This window comes from Centruroides vittatus, unplaced genomic scaffold (assembly GCF_030686945.1).
Source record: "Centruroides vittatus isolate TY-2023 unplaced genomic scaffold, ASM3068694v2 contig_1049, whole genome shotgun sequence".
Lineage (NCBI taxonomy): Eukaryota > Metazoa > Arthropoda > Arachnida > Scorpiones > Buthidae > Centruroides > Centruroides vittatus.
The window spans coordinates 452,678-469,343 of NW_027120677.1; the positions used below are offsets into that span (position 1 = coordinate 452,678).

Consider the following 16,666-nt stretch of genomic DNA (forward strand, 5'->3'; position numbering starts at 1 on the left):
TTTCTAGAACAACGCCCGTCCTCTGGTGGCCGTATATAGAAGTTATAAGCACGGCGTTCTTTCATGCGAAGTTTGAAAGTGTATTTTGGATAAGTGCTAAGAAATAATGTAAGTGCGTTGATATTCTTAACCGTTCGTTTGACATTAATTAACTTATCAAATTGTCAATCGTTCGTTTATGTTATTTCTAGTAATAAGAGATATTTCATTGAAAATCTGTAACGTAGTTGGTAGATTTCGGTGGTTTTGAATTCTGATTTAAAAGCTAATTAATCGCATTCGAATTCATATTATCGTACATACTTCGGATTTATTCGTTAGCATCATCATTTTTCAATAAAATATTGGAGAAAGTGCAGGTTATTCATAGAAGAATGACGTCGAGTACATTTCAATGTATTAATACATTCTTGTCATTTATTTGTTTTCGAAATTACTCCATGTTTTGTTATTCCATGAAGTGAAATTTGATAGGAAAACCTGAATGTAATGCACAGTTAACAATTTAAATCTTAAATATTTATGAAATTTAAGATTTAAATACTTAAAATTTCAACGTGGAATGTGTTTTAGTGTTTTGTCATTCGATCCTACTGATCTTTAGAACTAAGCAGACAAACACGAACAGTAACAAAAAAACTTTATTAAAAAGGTGAGAACTGTCACCGACATCCTCGGCCAACATCCAGGCAAAAACCCGCGAACTTTCGCGCCTCTTTTTCACGTTGCCAGCCCACATCTCGTTGGCAAGTGTTGCCAGACAGTGTTCGGGATCTCTGGCGCTGGCGTGGCGGCCACAGCTACTCTCCCACCAGTGTCGACACGAAACGAGCGGGAAAGGTTACATGTCGGCCAGAGCGTGTGGTAGTTTTGTCGCATTGGGGCTGGATTGTCTGTGGTACGTTTAGTTGGCGCTGGTCTTGGCATTGAAGATGTTGGGGGTAACTGGTCCGACTCACTCGCTGCGAGAATAAAAGCCGGTTTCAGTCGATCAATAGAAACTACAGTTTCTTTTCCCTTTATGCATAGAGTGAATGTCTTGCTACCACATGACACGACTTCGTAGGGTCCATCGTATGGAGGCTGCAAGGGCTTCCGTACAGCATCATTGCGAAGAAGTACGTGGGAACATGACTGCAGTTCTTTGTGGATAAATGGGTTGCGGTAGGAGTGGTGCACCACAGGCACTGGTTTTAAGTTTGCCATCATCGTCCTGAGTTTTTCGACGAAAGAACATGGATTGACGTCCTGAGAACCTGGGACGAAAAACTCTCCAGGCAGTCGGAGGCTGGTGCCATAGAGCATCTCAGCCGCGGTAGTATTGGTGTCTTCACGGAGCGCAGTTCGCAATCCTAACAAGACTGTAGGTAGCACTTCTGTCCATCTTTCAGTAGAGTGACACTTGATGGCAGTTTTAAGTGAACGACGAAAGCGTTCAACAATGCCATTTGCAATTGGATGGTATGCTGTTGTCCTTACTCTTTGGGTACCAAGAAGTTGAGTGAGGGATTTAAATAAGCCAGATTCGAATTGCCGTCCTAGATCAGATGTTATTTGGGCAGGCACTCCAAAGCGAGATATCCAGCCTGAGTACAGGGCTGAAGCTACTGTTTCAGCTGCTATATCTGGCAACGGGATTGCTTCAGGCCAACGAGAAAATCTATCGATGATTGTGAGGCAATATGTTGAGCCGTTGGAAGGTGGCAATGGACCAACAATGTCAATATGAATATTTAAAAATCTAGCGTCTGGAATAGGAAAGGTTCCCAAAGGGCTAGCGACATGTCTCTGGATCTTCGACCGTTGACAAGAAATGCAGGTGCGAGACCATGTCTGGCAGTCTTTACTGATGGATGGCCAAACAAATTTTGCTTTTACCAATCTTGTTGAGCTCCTTACACCTGGATGGGACAGGTTATGGACAGTGTTGAAAGCAGTGCGACGATAACTAGGCGGAATGTATGGACGAATGCGACCTGTCGATACATCACAGTAAATTTTGACATCACTATCAGGAAGTTTAAACTTCTTAAGTACAAGTGATGAGTCACTTGAAGTCAGGAGAGACTGGAGCTCAGTATCTTGCTGTTGGTCTTTTGCAATTTTGCTATAATCTATAGATGGGCTACTAATTGATTCAATACGGGAAAGAGCATCAGCTGGAACGTTATCGATCCCTTTTGTGTGTCTGATGTCTGTTGAGAATTGTCCTATAAAATCAAGATGTCTCAACTGACGGGGTGTACACTTATCGTGTCGTTGCTGGAAGGCAAACGTTAATGGTTTATGGTCTGTGTAAATGGTGAACTGTTGTGCTTCCAGCATGAACCGGAAATGTTTCACAGCCAAATACACAGCCAGAAGTTCTTGGTCGTATGCAGAATACTGACGCTGAGAGTTACTCAGTTTGCGGGAAAAGAACGCTAGTGGCTGGAGACCTTGTGCTGTAACTTGATGAAGGGCAGCGCCCACAGCAGAATCGGATGCATCGACGTGAAGTGCAAGGGTAGCACTTGGTGAAGGATGATGCAGTAAGGTGGCATCTGCTAATTGTGACTTACATGACTCAAATGCCTGAATCGAATTGTCAGTCCATTTAATCTCGCGCTGGTCTGTTTCTCTTTGCTTCTTTAAGTAGGTCGTGTAAAGGAGCTTGGTGATGGGTTGCATGGGGTAGGAACCTACGATAGAAGTTCAAGATGCCTAAGAACCTTCTCAGTTGTTTGAGTGTCTGTGGTCACTTCTGTTGAGTTATGGCAGATACACGTTCTGGAAGTGGCATAACGCCGTGGGAAGACACCATGTATCCTAGGAATGATACATGTGGAGCAGCAAAAGTACACTTGGATGCATTGATTTGCAGACCGTACTTGTCAAGGCGTTGAAACACTTGCCGCATGTGCATCTTATGTTCCTCCCACGAAGTGCTAGCAATGAGGATGTCATCTAGGTATGAAAAACAAAAGTTTAAGCCTTTCAGAACTTCGTGCATGAATCGTTGGAATGATTGGGCTGCGTTGCAGAGACCAAAAGGGAGGAAAACGAATTCAAATAGCCCAAATGGCATTGTAATGGCTGTCTTTGGCACATCATCTGGGTTAACTGGTATATGATGGAAGGCTCTAACCAAATCGATCTTGGAAAATATTCGGGCTCCGTGTAGACTTTGACCAAAATCGTGGATGTGTGGCACTGGATAGTGATCGGGAACAGTTATCCTATTCAGGGCACGATAGTCTCCAGTAGGTCTCCAATCGTTACAGCCCTTCGGCACCATATGGAGGGGAGAAGCCCAGTTGGACTTTGATGGTCTGCATATACCTAACTCCATCATGTGCTGGAATTCTTGCTTTGCTACTTGCAGCTGAGCCGGATGCAATCTACGAGGTTTGGCAAATACGGGTGGACCGTGTGTCTTGATATAATGCATTGTGTTGTGCCTGACTTTATCTGAAAATGGTTGAGGACGAGTGAGATGTGGAAAGTCCTTGAGAATATCCTGCATTGGAGAATTGCTGATTATAGTTTTGACCGAAGTAGGTGGTCCTGTATAATATCTTCCTCGTGTAGTAAGGGAAGTCAGGGGGTCAACCAGTAATCTGTTTCTGATGTCGAGAATGAGTCCAAAGTTGGCCAAAAAGTCTGCACCAATTATAGGCTTCTGCACATCAGCTATGGTAAATTCCCATCTGAAAGAACGTCTTAAGTTCAGGTCAAGTTCTAGCACCTTTGTTCCATACGTCGAGATTTCAGAGTCGTTGGCAGCATACAATTTAACCTTTGTAGGCTGATTCTTAGTGCGATTGGGAATGATCGATAAATCTGCTCCAGAATCAATTAAGAAATTTAGGCCAGTTTTGTTGTCATACACAAACAGACGGCTATATTTAGGAGCCAGGCTGGACCCACAGGCCGTTACTGTGGCTGGCTGCGCTCGTTTCCCTGATCCGCAGTTCGGTCGAAGGAACACGGCGAACGACATTTCCTAGCAGCTGATCCAAACTTATCATGGTAGTAACAATATTCCTGACGATTGAGGCTTCTTCCTCGAGGGCGTGAACTAATACGATACCTCGAATTCGGGTCAAGTCGGTTTCTCTCTCTACTATGATAACGGGGACAAGCAGTACGCGATACATTAAGTTCTGCAACCTTCGTTGTGAGTTCTAATATCTGCATTTCGAGATTTTTGATTATGGGATTTCCGACTTCTAAGTTGATGCTGGCCAGTTGGGTTGGTTCTGTAAGTTCAGCAACCTTGTCAGCAAGGATGGCTGGCTTGTCTAGTTCATCACCGCTAACAGCCAGAACTGTCTGAATATTTTTGGGGAGACGTTGGAGCCACAAGTTCCTAAGAAATTCTTCGGTAATCTTGCCCGCTGAAAGCTCCCTCATTTTACGGAGTAAAACGCTGGGTTTCTGATCCCCTAACGCCAGATCTTCAAGCAGAATTTTAGTCTCTTTGGCAGCGGAGTTCTGAAAAATTTCGAGGAGTCGATCTTTGAGTTTAGTAAACGGAGCCTCGGCTGGACGGTCAAATACTAAGTCACTGACGTTAGATAGAATCTCTGCGTCCAGGGAATTGATTAAATAGTTGTACTTAGTGTTCTCACTTGTAATCCGATTAATGGCAAAAGCTGCGTCTAGCTGCACAAAAAATAATTTGATGTTGGTTTTAGTGAAGATAGGCATTTTTGCCTGTACACGTCCGATTTCCAACTCGTTCTGTTCCGCCATTTCGGGCGCCTAACTATGCAGGTACAAGGAAAGCGGGATAGTCTTTGATTAGGCTTAGCCCGAGTCACGCACTCTTAGTCGTCTTATTGAATTTACGATTCAGAAACTGATCATACCTGCATGTCCTGTTAAAAATGTTCCTTCATAGACACAGAGTTGTTCACTATCCAATTCAGTCGAAAGTCCAGGTAGTTCGTTAATCGTATCACGTTCGGGTCACCACTTTGTCATTCGATCCTACTGATCTTTAGAACTAAGCAGACAAACACGAACAGTAACAAAAAAACTTTATTAAAAAGGTGAGAACTGTCACCGACATCCTCGGCCAACATCCAGGCAAAAACCCGCGAACTTTCGCGCCTCTTTTTCACGTTGCCAGCCCACATCTCGTTGGCAAGTGTTGCCAGGCAGTGTTCGGGATCTCTGGCACTGGCGTGGCAGCCACAGTGTGTTTACAAGTTACTCTTTAGATTTCTAAAAAGTAACTTGCTTTTACTTTTGTAAAGTTTTCGTCGATTTCAGAAACAAAGAACTAAGCCGCGATTTAGACCTGCCTCTATCCTAGTTTAAACTATGATTCTTGACAAGAACGACAATACTTAGCGAATGGCTGTCCGAAATCGCTCGCCGGTGGCCGAGCGATTCCGTTACCCAAACACTGGGAGTTCGGTTGTGGGTTTGCACCACGTTAGAATGGGCTGGCCGCGTGGAGTTTTCCGGGTTTTCTCCGCCTGAATAGGGGCCCTTAAAAAGATCTCCCAAAGGCATCCCCCCTAGGCAGATTGCCCAAGTGTTGCATTGCTGTAATGTAACTAAACAAACTGTACAAATCAAGAATTAGTATGCTTAGAAGGTGATCTAAGTATGGTTAGATTGGACCTTGTTCCTGTACTCAGCTTTCTGCTGAGATGGTAAGGTTCAAAAGTATTTCCATTTTTAGAATTATACACTTTACATTCCAAAAATGCTTAGTCATCTTATATTAAAGGCTTTCTTTACTTACTTAAAATTACTTTATACAATGACGTTATCAGATTTAAATAAAAAATGAAATTAAATGTACAGAATGAAAAAATTTATTTGATTTTATACTAATCAAATAAATTTTATGTTGATTCTAGTTGTGGTTGGAAAATAAAGGCTATTAATAATTGTTTGTGTAGAGTCGCTCGGATAGAGATATAAACTTAAATTGGTTTCTATAACGGTGTGATCAAACTTGATTTTATTGCTAGCAATATGAATTACTATAATACTCTATAACAATGTTAAGAAATTATGTAATTCCAAAATTATCTGTTGCTATATTAAAACAAAACTGTTAGTCATTGAAAATACTGCTTACAAGTCTTTTTAATATCAGATTTTTGTATAAAACATTTCTCTTGTTTAGATTGGCAATTTAGTATATCAATATATTCGGGGCCAGCCAATGGGTGGTGTGAATGGTATGACGCACGAGGCCTCATGACCTGCATGATCCAACTCTTGCAAAATTTAAAAATTGATCATTTCATTATTTGCTAAGTTAACTAAATTTTACTAATCTACTTAATGGATAGTATGTTTACCATTAAAATATTATTTTAATTATGTACTTCAAACCAATTACGGTGTGTAGATAACGAAAGCAAACAAAAGCAAATGTTTTCGAACTCCTTCCGAGTTCTTCATCGGGTTTTGCGCAGGCGCAATGTGCTTTTAATAATTTTTTTTTGAGCTTATATTCGAACTCTTGTTCAAATTTTATTCCATTGGTGGTTATGAAGAACTATTGGGAATCGTTAAAAAACCTGATGAAGAACTCAGAAGGAGTTTGAAAATGTTCGTTTTTGTTTGCTTTCGTTATCTACACACTGTAATTGGTTCGGAGTATGTTATTAACTATGTGAGTGGTTGTTTATTATTTTGTTGTTTGAAACTGCTATTTTGTTTTTATTAAAAGGCCCAGTGTAACAATCTTGCACTGGGCTCTGTACTTCTCGGGCTGGCCCTGAATATATTAAACAATAAGTTATTCTAGATCATTCAGTTTATTACATAATGGATGGTATTATACTGAATTGGACCTTATTATATTTTGATGAATTTAATAATGTCCAATTCAGAGAATGTGTTACATTCTCTTATCATGAAAGGCTATTACAATCAGGGATGGACAAAATAAAGGTTTTGGATGAATACTGAGTAATTATTTGGATGGTACTGTTGCACTACCAAAATAACTAATATTCAGCCAAATATCAACTGATTTATTTGGAAGTACAGTACATGAAACAAAAGGCTTAGAGTAATGTGAAGGAGTATCTTCTATTTATTAATAAAGATTATATAAGTTTTTATTTTTAAAAAATTATTATTAATTATGTGATGAAAAGTAAAAAATTAAATATTGCTATCGAAGCCTGTTGTTTTTTAGCAGTTGTATTAAGTAGTGTATTTAGTGAACTGTACCTAAATTCTTTTAGTATATTCAGCTTAGCTAGAAATGTTTGACAACCAATAAATCATTTCCTATCAATGCAGAAGCATTACTGTTCTTTGTGACAATTAAAACACTTGAATTATGATTATTTTGAATTAATAAATGATATTGATACTTTTTTATAAATGGGACATTAGTCAATATGGTAAAATTCAAGCTCTGAATAAGGGGTTTTGTACCACCCTCAGAATTGTTGGCTCTTTGTGAGATATTTGCCTCCAAAGATCAGTTTTTAACATGTATTAGTAAACTTCCTATTCTACATGCTTTGAATGTAACTGTGCTTTGGTGCTCACTATAGCTTGCACGTTAGTGCCCAGGTAGGGGCAAACCTCCACATCCCCTAAAACTACTACATTGAGTACTCCATGAACAATCAAGTGGGCTAAATAGTTAAATGCGATAGTCTTAGCAGATGACAGTATCGCACATTGGATTAAAGTTACAACTGGCATCCCATTAGCAGAAAAGAACCATAATATTTGCTCAAAATTTTTTTAAAGTTACATTTATTTTGGAAAAGAATAACTAATTATATTTTTAAGTGTTTTTTTTTTTCATTCTGTTTTGTGTTTGTTTTATCCGTGCTTCCCTTTTTGTAATGGCTGTCGATGGTCGTCGTATTAGCTTATATATACTGGAGGAGGCAATCGGACCGAAGGTCCGGGTAGCGTAACTGGTAGCGTGTCTGCACGGATAGCAGAAGTTGTGGGTTCGAGTCCCGCTTCGGGCCGATTTCTTTTCCTCCAGTTCCAAATTATTAAAATTATTTATTTAATTTAATTATAATTATTAAGTTTAGTAAGAGATGGCGCCTAACGCCAAGCTCTAGTGCCAAATTGTCTTATTAATTATTTATTTATTATAGCCAACTCTAGCCCGATATTTCGGCTTTGGTGGATGTATAGCTTCCCTTTTCTCTCCAACTACAATATTATTCACCCAAATAGTTTAGTTTTGAGAAGTATTTGACCCAAATACCAAATACATATGTTTAATATTTAGAAAATACTGAACACTTTGTCCAATACTAATTACATTGTAATCGTTTTGAAGATCTTTTCAAGAGAATTTTTTGCTAGAAAAATAGAAAAATTCCTTTTGCAAATAACTTGGAAATGGTTGAAGAAAACTAAGTTTTGTTTTATTATTGACCTTGTTTATATTATTAGAAAATCTATTAGAATATATTAGAAAAATTGCTAATTGCACAATATTAGAAAATTTGCTAATCAAACATAAAGTGGGTGTGAAAGAAAGTAAAAATGTAATTCCTGTGTGTTAAGTCACTAAGCCATATTTTGTATTAGATGGTGCTATGTTGGTGAGCTTCACATCTTTTTGGTCATAGGTCACCGTCTTGTTTGGTCTGCTGTCTCTGTGTGGTACAATGTTTCTCCTCATCCAGCTTTTATTCATGTTACATATTACTGTATATTTTTGTGCATCGTTAGATTCATTTATTTGCTTCATTTTCTGACAGGTTATGGGCCCAGGATTGCTTACAAGGAAAGAATATCTAGTATAAGAAGTAAGTAAACAAATTTATTAGCTAATACGGTATGGTGGGTCCTAATGGATTCTCAAATATTGAGAAGTTAAATGAGGACAATTACGAACTTTGGAAAATACAGATGAGAAGTGTTCTCATATATAATGACCTGTAGAAATACATTGACGGCACTGAAATTAAACCAGAAAGAAGCCTAGAGGAATGGATCAAGCAAGACGCAAAGGCGTTAGCGCTAATAAATCTAAGCCTTAGTCTTGGGCAGTTGAACCACGTGAAAAATGCCAAAACGTCTAAAGAAGCATGGGACAGACTTAAGGCAATATTCCAGTCACAAGGTCCTGTTAGAAAGGCAACATTGTACAAACAATTACTACGAATGGAAAAAGGGCAGATATGATGAATACGCAGTACGTAAACAAGTTCACGTGTAAAGCTGATCAACTGAAGGAAGTGGGAATAGAAATCCTGGAAGAATTACTATCGATTATGCTTCTCAGATCACTACTGGATGAATATGAAAATTTTAGTGTAGCGATAGTCATGTGATGACATACTGTCACTCGAAAACCTCAAAACGAAATTAAAAGAGGAGGAAGCAAGACAAAGGGAGCGCATTACGAAGTTAACCGAGAAGTGACGCATTATTTTCAAAGGGAAAGTCCAACTGTGTAAAGCAGTCACAAACAAACTTGAGGGAAAATAATACAAAGATTCCAACAAAGATTTGACAAAAGATGCTACCACTGCGGTAAAACTGGACATATTAGTAGAACCTGTAAACCAAAAACGAAATGCACAGAGGTAAAAGTTACTAGCGGTGCCCTTACTACAATCGCATCAACATAGAATTCACAAATGGATCGAAAAAGTGGTATTTAGATAGTGGTGCAACAAGACATATGTGCAACGACAAATATGCAAATTTTTAACTGTGGATCAAATTGAACAAAGTCTAAAGTATATATTGCCATAGAGAATTATGTGCAAGCAGTTGGTATAGGTGATGTGAATCTCAATTTGAAAGTAAATCAACGAGCAATAAGTTCTGTAAAACTACAAAACATATTATATGTACAGTACAGTACTGGAATTGCACCACAACCTTTTATCAGTAGCGAATGTCTCTGACAAAGGATACATTGTTGTATTTAAGGAGAATTATGCTGTCATCAAACATAAAGATGGTACTACGATGCTAACAGCTATGAAACGTGACCACCTACTCATATATGTTGTCAAGGAAGTGGAAGACCAAATGATGTTTTCAGCAGAAACTACTGACAAAAACCTATTAAAGTGACACCAAAGATATGGGCACATAAATATTAATGATTTAAGAAAAATGAAAATGGAACAATTGGTCGAAGGTATGGACCTTTCAATGAATGCAAGAGAATTAAACTGTGAAATATGCCATAGATCCAAAATACATGTTCAACCATTTAAGAAGTCGCATTATCAAGAGAGGGATTTTGGGTTTAATTCATTCCGATATATATGGTCCGATGAAAACTGTCTCATTAGGAGGTGCAAAATACTTTGCAACATTTATTGATGACTGTACAGTACATACTATATGGAAACTATAATGCTAAAAGGTTGCTCAGATATTCTCCAAGCGTTCAAAGCTTATAAACAAAGAGTCAAAAAACAAACAGGTCATTGAATCAAAAAGCTATGTACAGATAACTGTAGAGAATATTCATTGAATGAATTTAACAAATTCCTTGAAGAAGAAGGAATCATACAACAACTGTTGAATACACCCCACAACAAAATGGTGTAACAGAATGTGCAAATCAGACACTTGTCAAAATGGCGAGGTGCATAATGCTGTAAACAGGTCTACCTCAGTCACTATGGGCAGAAGCAATTAATACGGTTCTACAAAATAGAAGTGCGACAAAAGCCCTCAATGGAAAAACACCAAATGAGCTATGGTTTAAGCGTAAACCTTATGTTGGCTTCTTTAAACTTATCAGAAGTAAAGCTATAGTGCTAGACAAGACTTGAAAACGAGGAAAATTTCACCTGAAAGGTGACGAGTACATGTTAGTCGGATACTCGAATGAGTCAAAAGCATATCGACTCCGGAAACCAGGCACTAAGACTGTCATCATAGCACGTGACATGAGGTTTCTTGAAATAATCCACACAAGTAACACTTTTCTGAAGAGTATCTCTGCTGAGCCAGATCTTGCTGCTGAAACACTAAATGACATGTGTATAATGTCACTAAATCAGATGACAGAGATGAACAATGAAGACAATACAAAATTAGATGAAGAGTCTGATAATGAATCTTACGTGGATGAATATCTTGAAGAACAACAAGAAATTCAAGAGGAGACTCGCATGGGCCAACGAAAATGAGGTGGTCCAAAAATTCAAAGAACAGGAGAATGCGGAAGACGAGAAAAGTTTATCAAGTTGTTAAAGGCAAAATTCCAGACCCCGAACATGTATCTGAAGTGTTAGATCGGGATGATAGAGGGGCATGACTAACCACCAGGAAAAAGGAATATGGGAGCCTACGTGAGAACAACGCATGGATCTTAGTACCAGGGCCAAACAATAAGAAAGTGTTAACAAATTATTGGGTGTTTAAAACAAAAACCAACCAACAAGATGACATAGAAAAGTATAAAGCGTGACTTGTAACTCGAGGTCATATCCAAGAAAGAGGTATAAACTATGATAAAGTTTTTGCTCCAGTTGCTAGATACAAAATAATAAGATGATTATTAGCTGCTTCCGTAAATGAAGAAATGCACATACATCAAATGGTTGTAACTTCTGCTTACGTGCAAGGTGATTTATCCAATGAAATATACATAGAGCAACCCAAGATGTTTGTCGTGGGTGAACAAGAGATAAAGTTTGCAAAGTATTGAAACCTTTATACAGATTAAAACAGTCTGGAAGATAATGGTACAAGAAGTTAAATGGCTTTATCGCAAGTATTGGAGGCGGGCACACAGCAGCTAATCCATGCATTTATGTATTCGGGAAGGAAGAAGATTTAGTGATACTCATCGTTTATGTAGATGATTTAATATTGGCATTGAAGAAGATTGAAAATCTTGAAACCATTAAATCGAAACTAAAGTCAGCAATCAAAATAGTAGACCTAGGCCTTATAAGTAACATTCTAGGCATTGAAATAAAGAGAGAAGGACCAACAGGCAGCATCTGACTGATGCAAACAAAATATATTAACCCTTTCCCTGCCGTTTGCCACGCCCCTTATTTTGTAAAACGGCCAAGGTCAAAATAGGTAAATCAGGCATATTATTTTAAAAATTCACCAAAAATTAAATTATTATTTGATTCATATGAAAAAATCACATATATTTATCAATATAGTTAGTTTTAAATACGACATTTTTCAATAAAGTTTGTTTGAAAAATTTATGAGAAAAAAAAAAATAATATATGATAATTGACATTCAAACTTGAAAATTTGTTACTTTTTGTCAAAATTAACATTGTCTGGTTACTTTATTCTTATTGTCACTGAGCCAGAATGACGTAGAATATTGTTCTGTACAATTTGATATTACATTTATGCACGTACGTTTATTCGTTGTAAAATTATCGCACATTATATCAAACATTTGTTTGAAATCTGAACTTTATTCTGCTTTCATCTAACATAATTAACTAATATACTTTATTCATTTCATATCAAACAAGACTATATATTTTTGTAATAAACATATGATTACCAATAGCAATAGATGTAACATTTGCTAATATTTTAGATTTAAAAAAAAAATTAAAAATTAAAAAAAATATATAAAATATCAGAACTGAAGGTCATAACTTAAATATTTACGATATATTAACATATTATAGCTGAATAAACTTATTATAGCATAAATCAACTTATTATAGTAATATTATTGCATGAATATGCTAAAAATAAAATAAAAAATTATCAGAAAATGAAAAATTAAGAAAAAAAACCGATAATTAAAAATTTTTTAAGTCGACAAAACACCACCTGGACAAAAATATGTAGAATGAACGATAAACAAGACGATGCAGTCAAGTGCTGACATCTGTTGTCAATAAATTTTATAAAAATCGATTGTTAACAGGGTAACGATCAATCGGTACCCTGGCCGTTTTGCTAAACGAATAGGGTAACGATAGATCGGTACCCTGGCCGGGAAAGGGTTAATGAACTGGTGAAGAGATTCAACTTAGTGGATGCGAAAACTGTTGCTACACCAATAGAATCAAATATGAAAATTTCAAAGAAAATGGGTCCAATCTCAGAAAATGAGAGACAAGACATGAGAAATCAGCCTTATAGACAGCTTATCGGAAGTCTTATCTACCTGGCAAATGCGACACGTCCAGACATCACTTTTACTGGAAGCACATTAAGTCATTTTTGTGCTAATCCTGGTAAAACACATTGGATGATTGCGAAGCCATGTTTTGAGATATCTCAAAGGTACTTCTATGTATAGAATAACATATGTCAAGAACAACAAAGAGCTTGAAAGCCTATACAGATTCGGATTGGGTTGGAGACGTAGACAACAGAAAGTCGTGTACGGGTAGGGTAACATTTTGATGTTAGCTGCGGTTCGATTAGTTGGAAGTCAAAGAAGCAGACATCTGTTGCAATGTTGACCATGGAAGCAGAGTGTTCAGCTCTAGCTGAAGCTTTGCGAGAAATAACTTACATAAAAAGACTGTTAGTACATGTGGGTTTTAAAAGATGTGTAAAAAACCCCACTTGTGTTTACTGTGATAACCAAAGTGCAATACAGTTATCGAAAAATGCAGTTTTTCGCAAGTGTAGTAAACATATCGACGTAAGCTATCATGTGACTCGAGAATTAGTCGAAAAGGGGAAAATTGTGATTTATTACTTGAGGTGGACCTAATGATTGCAGATGTCCTAATGAAACTGCTAATGGGAACTAAGTTTGATAGATTCATGAAAATGTTAAAATTAAATTGAAATAATTGATAATTGTTACTTATGTAGCATACAGCAATACAGGGAGTGTGAAAGAAAGTAAAAATGTAATCCCTGTGTGCTAAGTCACTAAGACACATTTTGTATTGGATGACGCTATGTTGGCAAGCTTCACATTTTTGGTCATAGGTCACCGTCTTGTTTGGTCTGCTATGTCTCTGTGTGGCACGGTGTCTCCCCTCGTCCAGCTTTTATTCGTCTTACATATTACTGTATATTTCTGTGCATTGTTAGATTCGCTTATTTGCTTTATTTTCTGACAGTGGGCTTTCTAATTTTAAGTTTTATACAAGTTTTCTATAACTTTATGACTTTTCAGTTTATAAACTGAAAATTCATAATTCTATAATTGAGATTATAGAATAGTCATGTACACTAAGTGGACAAAAGTATTTGGACATTCATGTTGAGAAGGGAAAGTGCTATTTGTTTGCTGAATTTAGTACATGGTCTGCTTGTCTTTGGGCCTTAATGACAGCTACAACCCTAAGGCATGTCTTTCATTCAGGTAAATATCACTAGGAATGTTTTCTTTTCATCTTGCAAACTGACTGCAAATGCAGCTATTTAAGAAAGTTGGGTTTAGATTGGGACTCTGAGCAGACCAATCCAAAAGTTAACTCCTGCTCTTGAAACCATACCTGGGAACCTATTCTGAGCTCTTCCGATAACTGAACGAGAACGATACACGGGACATTCGATAAGTCCCCTTAGCGAAAGGCAGTTAACGAACCTTAGACAAATCGCTATTCTGTGCTCCACGTTAAGTGGGTTTCGCTACGGGTAGTCGGTCGAAATGCGTCTGGGTTCCACGCTATCGATAGCTATTACGCTTTAACCAATTACAGTTTAGTTAACATTGTATTTTGTCACGTGACTGCAACCCGCCATTTTCTAAGCGAAGCACGTGCTTTTAGCATTGTCGTGTACTAGCACTAGTGATATAGTTTTGTTTTAAAATGTCTGGGTCTATTACCGGGTCTATTTTGTCAGCCCATCTGTTAAGCAAATATTTGTTTTTAAAAATTATAATTTATGTGATAGTAATTTATGTATAGTGTACAGTTTACTGTTAAGTTACGTATATGGAATGTATTTGTTTTTTACTAAAACTAATGAATTAAAGCCGACATTAAACTTAGATAAAATCTACAAAATAAAGATTTCTATTATTACATAATGCTAACATTTTACAATTATACAAAGTATGTCTAAGTTTCTTTGTATATTTCTATATAACTTCGTGTAATTAATATATTTTTAATTCATTCATTAAGAATAAAATGACAAACTTAATTTTGCCACAAGTTCTACTTCTATAAACCTTATAACCAAATTAGAATTAGTATTATGATTAAATGTCAAATGCAATACATCTTATTAAATGTAAATATTATTTGCATAGACGTGGAGTGACTGGAAAGCAAACATTAAAAGTAAAGCCTCACAAAGAAAAAAAATCAACGTTTCAAACAGGAGGTGGGCCTTCAGTTAATCAAAAATTAACTGAAGTTGAAGAAAGAGTATTAAATTTAATCGGTGTTACTATTTGACCTTTTGTACGTTTATTACTGTATTAATGCACCCATTACGCCTTACTTAGTTTTTTCCTTGTCATCTTTTTTTTCAACTTGTAACTTATGTATTCATTGTATATATTTTGTATATTATCTTTTGTTTGGTTAATAAATGCGATACAGGCGCTGATGAGTCTTCCTACTTCACCATCTATCCTATCTTACTTTTTCTTCACCTCCCGCCTTCCTCAACTCTTCTCATCTTTCCTATCCCCCTTTCACACCCAGGCAATACCTATGAGTAGTCCTGGGTCTTCATCCCCTTTGTGCTACTGCTACTACTGTCCCCTCTCTCCAATTGCTCGTGAAGTAAAATCATTCTTACACGAAAAGGCACCATGTTTTCACTTTCGTTACGTTCCTAACGGCAGCTCGAGAGTGACCGATAACAAAAGCTTAGTTATTGCACGTGGCTATCGGCACCGAAAACGAAACGTACGGCTCGGAATAGCATTTTCACAGTTGATTAAACGCGAATCACGTGGTTCCGATAGAAACTGGTTTTTATCGTATTCGTTAGCTTAACGATACTACTGAGAATAGGTCCCCTGGATAGAACATGCAGTGTGGCATTGTGCTCAGTTATGCCGAACACACAAGGATCTGTACTGAAGTACTGCCACATCACAGACAGTGTCAAATTGTCCAGAATGCAACATTGACATTAATAGTGGTTGGTGCCAGAATCAAAGAACCCAGTCTGTGCCAGCAGAAACAGTCCCAAACCATATCAGATCCTCTGTCACATTGTACTGTGGGAACAACATAGTCATGACTGAACTGTTCTCCAGGCAAACTCAAACTCACTGGTCTGACTGATAATTTGTAAAGTATGATTAATCACTTCATGTAACTTTTTTCCAGTCAGTAGGATCATTGTTTACACCAGGGATGGGCAACCTTTTTCTACATAAGGGCCTTTCTTGTTCGGAAACTGATTTGTCCTCAAACCAAAATAAATTTTTCCATAAAAAAAAATGTAAAATGGATTAATCTGTTCCCGATCCCCAAAACAAAGCCTGTTTTTTACCTTTGTTAGCTATATTTCATGCATAAAATTCCTGTAAAGACAATCTATATCTATACCTATATTTATTCTATATATGTGGTATTAAAAGCAAAATGTTCCCTCATTGCCAAACAAAACCAAAACCAACACTTTACAAAGTACTACTATAAATTGAGACTTAACTCTGACTGCCAAGATGAAATATAACCAAATCTATCAAGACTGAAAGTACTTTATCCACATTCTCCAAAATATTGTGTTGATTTGATTTATTACCGTATTTTACGGACTATAAGACGCACTTTTTTCTTCAAAAAATTGCCTCCAAAATTCAGGTGCATCTTAT

General features: G+C 37.1%; 1 protein-coding gene across 1 annotated transcript in view; it reads left to right on the forward strand.

Moving 5' to 3' along the window:
• Cse1 (chromosome segregation 1) overlaps positions 1-16,666 on the forward strand; it is a 63,151-nt gene continuing 46,485 nt past the window's right edge. The window contains exon 1 of the mRNA XM_067265054.1: positions 1-108. The gene's annotated coding sequence lies outside the window, so the exon portion shown is untranslated. The remainder of the gene's footprint in view (positions 109-16,666) is intronic.